The sequence below is a fragment of the Corvus kubaryi genome, unplaced genomic scaffold (assembly GCF_017639235.1).
Source record: "Corvus kubaryi isolate FWS band 111438036 unplaced genomic scaffold, C.kubaryi_AGA036_p1.0 37398, whole genome shotgun sequence".
Classification (NCBI taxonomy): domain Eukaryota; kingdom Metazoa; phylum Chordata; class Aves; order Passeriformes; family Corvidae; genus Corvus; species Corvus kubaryi.
The window spans coordinates 44,264,635-44,270,634 of record NW_024581137.1 but is presented as its reverse complement, the minus strand read 5'-3'; positions in this window follow the sequence as shown (position 1 = coordinate 44,270,634).

The following is a 6,000-nucleotide window of genomic DNA, read 5'->3' as shown; positions in this document are numbered from 1 at the left end:
ATTAAATATTAAATGATTGTAAATATGAAATGTTTGCAGCAAAAGTAGCTGCAGAAATAATAATAATTTTAAAAAATCAAAAAAAGAAAATAGAAGTTTTTTTCCTAGTGAAGTCTGACTTCAACGGATTGAGTGAATTCACCAGGAAGTAAAAAATATTTTTATTATCATGTGGATAGGGAAAGGATAAATTACATCTGCCACTTAAAGTTTGGAAAAGTTTTTTCCCAGATGATCAGTGCAAAACTGGTGTGTGTGAATTCAGCCTAGTGAAAATTAACAAATGACAGTAAATGGTTAATTTTCACCTGGGAAAAATGTAACTGTTGGGCTAAATCAAAATACTATTCTAGTAAAGCAGGTGATTAAAAGTGTATTAACAGGTGAATAAAAAGTGTATATAATTGGAGAGATGGCAAAAAAGTAAAAGGCAGGCAGGGTGTAAATGGGATTGCAAGAAGCTTGAAACATCTTAGACAGTTCATGAGCAGCCCTGCAGAGGAAGAAAGTTGTTTCCAATAAACAGAAGGCTGAGCAGTGTTAACAATGAACTTATTGCTTGCCTCTCAGCACACCATAACCAGTCAGAAAATAAAACCAGGAGTGAGGGAGAAGCTGGTGAAATCCTTGGAGGAAGAGTAAATTTACACGGAAATGTGGTTTTGAAAGCCCTGAAATTATTTGTGAGTTCAGCTTGAGGCACTCAAATAGTTTCACTTCATTTCTTTCCTTTTTTTTTTTGGCAAGAAGGTAGGGAGAAGGAAGAAAGGAAGAAGCCAGAAGGGGAGGTGTCATTTCATCCTCCTTCATCTTCTACTCACCTTGTCCTTTGTCTGGGCCATGGGAGACCCACCTGTAAATTCCTTTCCCTTCTGAAAGGACCAGACCTTGAAGAAATGTCCAGAGAGGTGCCCATAAAGTTTTCATCTTAGTCTTTGGGAAGAAGATCACTAGTCTCAGATGTTGATCAACACCTTACCAAAACTAACCTAAAAGAAAAATTAAATATTTGACAAAATTCTTCCTTTTTCCTTGTTTTTCCTCCACTGCTCTGTGCAAACACTTCCAGCTTTTCTTTTTAAATCTCACAGCCTACAGCATGCAGTAATAGCTCATTCATTATTCAAGTAAATGTTTCTGTAACTGCGTTAATAATAGTCCTCATAGCTAAGTACAGTAGTCTAGCTGGTAAAGTTCCCACAGAGCTTTTGTTTTCCTCAGTTTGCAATAATATTCCCAATAAAGTCATTCATGGAAATGACTGTGTCACAGCAGCTTATGCGTAGCACCCAGTGAATTATTATAACAAGATTTGTTAAAACTGTGGAGGAGGTTTGTAGTAAGATAGTTATCTGAAAATGATCTTTAGAAAAAAAAATGTTGAAAGCTCTCAATTCAAGGTATGCTGCTTTCTCCACTGCAGTCAATTCCAAGAGCTGCTGAGGTTACTGTAACATCTGAAGGTAGCTTGTGATTAGAAGCTTAGAGAATTTTCCCCGATATAACACAGAAACTGAGGCACCAACACAGGCAGAAGTGCTCAATATGGAGCGCACATTTAAAAATGGAGCTAAGGATAAATTTTGAATAAAATACTTCAGTGTGTAGAAAAATGAGAAAATAATTAGACTAATAAAGCACAAGAATCTTTATTATTTGGTAAGAACATACTGGCATGACATACATAAAAGTAAATTACGCTTCTTCTAAACTCAGAGTCCTGTGAGTTAAAAAAACCCCAGTACATTAAAGCAAGATGATGGATATAATTTATTTAGAGTGTTGAAAAGCTTCCGATAGGATTCTGCCTGTGAGAATATGAAAGAAGTCTGGTAACAAGAAGGTGAGGTAAAATCTTGTCCTGGATTAACAACTGCTGAAGAGACAAGCTGGCAGTGGAAATAAATATCTGAAGCCTGAGGCTGGAAAATATTAAGAGCAAAGCACCCTAAGGATGTCTATAAGGACTATTTTTTATCTGTCCATATGCAGGTGACTATGTTGTACATACATTACACTGATTTCCTTCAATTTCTATGAGGATCTCTTTACAACAGCAGAAGACGAATATGGGCTTTGAGATAAGGAATGTACCCATTAGGTTTTTTATAGATTTTTTATGTCTTAAGACATAGTCTTAAGACTATGATCATAGTTTCAGTGGATTTGCTAAGTACTGCATTTTCCAATAACACTAAGAATTTGATGAACAGTGAAATGTCAAAATATGCAGCTGATAAAAGCTTGATCAGAAAGGAAAAGCTGCAAAGGATTGTTTGAAACACCAGACAACTCTAATACCACCAGTGGTTGTCCTAACATGATGGCAGATGAACTTGAACTAAAAGGTAATGCATTTGAAAGAAATAATTTAAACTACTCTGACACACTGATGGCTTCAGAATTAACCGTAATGTCTGGGGAAAAGACCTGAGCACTATTGTGAACAGCTCAGTGAAGATACTAAGCAGCAGAAGGAAAAAATGTGCCTGAGATGCTGCAGAGAGGGGATGCATTAAGAAGAGAATAAGAATGTACCTACCCTGGTGCGCAGATGTGGCTGCAGGTGTAGCCACATGTGCACTCAGAGGGGTGGCTCATCAGCCTCATTACTGTGTGTGACTTCAGATGCCACATGTACAATGTGAACCTGGTAAAAGGACCTGTGAATAATTCATGGCTCCCATGTGAGTAGAAGGGCTGAGGATGATGAAGTTGGTCACTTGTGTCTAGGAGCCAGCCAGCCCTTCTGTCAATGTATCAAAAGTTGGGAGAATGGAAAGATTTGGGTTGGCATAAGGGGAGTCTCAGCTGCTCCTTTTCAGGATATTTCCAAGTAATTCTGCCAGGATTTGCCCCTCTGTAATTTTTCAACCAGGATCATGGCCTAGCTTGCCTCTCATACTATTAATTATTGTCATACTTATGGCCTGGGTGCATAAACCCACATAGAAAACTGAAACAGTGCTTGTCAGGACTCATGAAGGAACCATGAAAGGAAAGGCTGGGGGATGAAACTGCAGAAGAGCAGTGACAGTGAGCAATGGGGAGTGGAGAGGAGGCAGGAGATGGCAGAACCCGATGGGACCCCCCATCCAGTCTGGACAAACCCTCAGAAAGCCTCTCTTCGGCAAAGTTTTTCTCTGCCTCCCGGTTTGCGGTGCACCAACATCCCTGACACATTGTTTTACACCTAGTTCCCATTTAAGATAAATAGAGGAAGCTTGTAACCCTGGCTGAGTTGCAGTTTCCCTGGCTTTGACACAAGATAACCCCTGAAAAATGCAAACTGAAGTATGGTTATCTTTGCTACCAGAAGGGCTAAACACTTCATTAGGTTTTTAAATGAAAGCTTAGTTTCTGGCGAACGCAGTCAAATCTGCAGGAAGGACCTAATTCCTCCCACATTTTCATGAGCGTAGAGGATCAACAGCTTTGCCAGTCAGATGCTCTTGTTCTGCCTGTCCCAGAAAACAAGCAAAAGGGGAAGCTTGCAATTTACAAGATGACACTTTTAAAGCTGACAAAGAGAACCATGAATAAGTAGGGTAGAGTAAACCTGTAGAATTCACTGAAGAAAGTTTTTAATGTATTCTGCAGGATTAGAAAGCACCAGTCTTTTATAAAGGTAATGTTTGCACTGTACTAGTTACAGTGGTTGCAAATGATGTTAAGAGCCAAAATGTTTTCCCTAGCCTGACTTAGTGGATTGAAGTCAGAGGGGCAGTAGGAGGTATTCTCTGCTCTATAACCCTCCTCATTTATCATGAACCTCATCCCAGTGTTGTTTGTTGTGTCCTTTCTCACTGGTGGTAATACTGTGTCAAAATCAAAAACTTTCCTTGAAAGAAAGAAGTGATGTTTCTTCATACTGCAAAAACAAAATTGAAAATCTGACTCCCAAAGTTTCAAAAAAGCAAAAAGAAAAAACACAATGAAATCTGCACTTTTTTTTTTTTTTTGATAGATCATGATATGTGAGTGGCTGGTGTCAGCAGTACTGAGAATGGCTTCTGGAGCTGATGGGACCTGCAAGGAGTGTTCCAAGAGGCATGAGGAGGCACGAGCAGCCACTGACACCAAGGAGGGACTGAGGAAACAGAGGAAAGGGTAGGAAAGAGAAAGAAGATTTACATTTCCCTACTCTAAAATTCTCTGAAGAAGGCAGTGAAAAGCCTCTGAAAGAAGCTCAAATAACCTAGCAAATGAAAATGGAGGCTGGATTCCAAAGGACTGCTGAGAATGAAGCTCAATAGCACTAAGGAGGATGGCTCAGTCCTGTAGTAGATCAGGTGAAGGCTTCACCATGCTGGATCATTTCATGTTTTTTCCTGCGTGTTCACTTGGACGGCATGGAGTCCTGATTTAGTGGGACAGCTAAAATATCCAAACAGCAAGAAGAAAGTAGTCATTGGCCAAGTAATCATTCTAAAAACATTCATTGACAAAAATAGTCTTTTGTAAATGTGATAAGCTCTTCTCTTCCAGAATTGCCACATAGGAACCAGCAATACATGTTTTCTCATTACTGATGAAAGTGACATGAATGCTGCAGACAGCGCATTAGATTAGTGAGACACATATTCCCATGGATCATCGACAAGACTATCTGAGACCTCTGAAACCTGAAATGTCGTAACTCGGGAGCTGGATGTATCCTTTTCTCTTCAAGCAAGTGAGACCAAAGGAGGAAACACGTGCTTTCTCCTTTAAGTTCTTCAGCAAAAGAAGCTCATAAGGAATTGACATAGGACCCCACTTTGAAGCATAACTCAAATAAAACCTCGTAATTGAAGCTGAGTTAATGGGCAATGCCATGCTGGCTTTCATAATACAAACCATGCACCTGTCTCTATAATGCCATACCCCATGAGAAGATCCAGTGATGGAGTCTGATAATGAGCCAACATCACACAGCCACATTGCTGCTGGATGTACTGCACAAGGTGTCAGCATCCTGCCAAACTTATTCCCTGAATAGGCATGGCTGATGTTTCCAGAAGCTGTAAGACATCTAGGAGAGTCGCCAACAGGGAGCAAAACCAATGCTGCCAGTAGTAGGATGGGATAGTGCCAAATTAGTACAGGAGTTCCTGTATGTGCCAAATAGCTTTCTAATTACATTGCGATCAGCAAGACAAAACTGTGTCTCTTTAAAAACATATGTCTGTATTCACAGTGGGTCTTCAATGCAGAAGGGGAATTTAGATGCAAAATGGCAGATGGGAAAGGCTTGTTTGTTTTCAGATGTTTCTGTGCTTCCAGGACCCCAGGATCCATAGGACTGACCCCTTCCCTCCAAAGAAAGCAAAGAAGAGGACAAAGAAGAGGTGGGATCTAGCAGATTAGGAAGTGGTGGGACTATATAAAGTATGGCAACACATTGAAATAGGTAATTCTGGCAAGTACCTTCCCACTAAACACCAAACAAAACCCATTGGGGTTCTGTTTGGCTGCTTTTGGTTCGATAGCACATGTTCCAAACATAGCACCAGACCACCAGCCCCAGTTTGTTTTGTGGTTTTGATTTCAATGTCATTTTCTTTTCAAATGAATATAGGACATATTTCTAAGAGTTGGTTGCAGAAGGCCAAACTTAAATAAGCTGGTCCAAATTACAAGGATGCATCTGATACTCATTAAAAAGAGGATGCAATGGCTTTTGGAACAGATAGTGGATAGGAGTACATCATGGGGGATTTTACGAAGAATGAAAGGTGAATCATGTTGCTGTAGAAATAATTATTTAAATATGTGGTAGGTGAAATTTCATCTGTATCCTTTGCACTCTTTCAGACTTTCTTTGAGCTCCTCTAATGGGTAATGAGGCCGCCACGCAGCAGAGTGATGAGCGGGTTGACATGTACATGGGCTTAATCATCTGCCTCTTCCCCAGGCCATTACCCTCGGGGGCCAAGTACATTTTGTATCCAGAAAAAAAATTAAAAGAGGAGAACAAGTGAAAATGTTGACTACTCTGTTGGTTTGATGGGTGGCTAT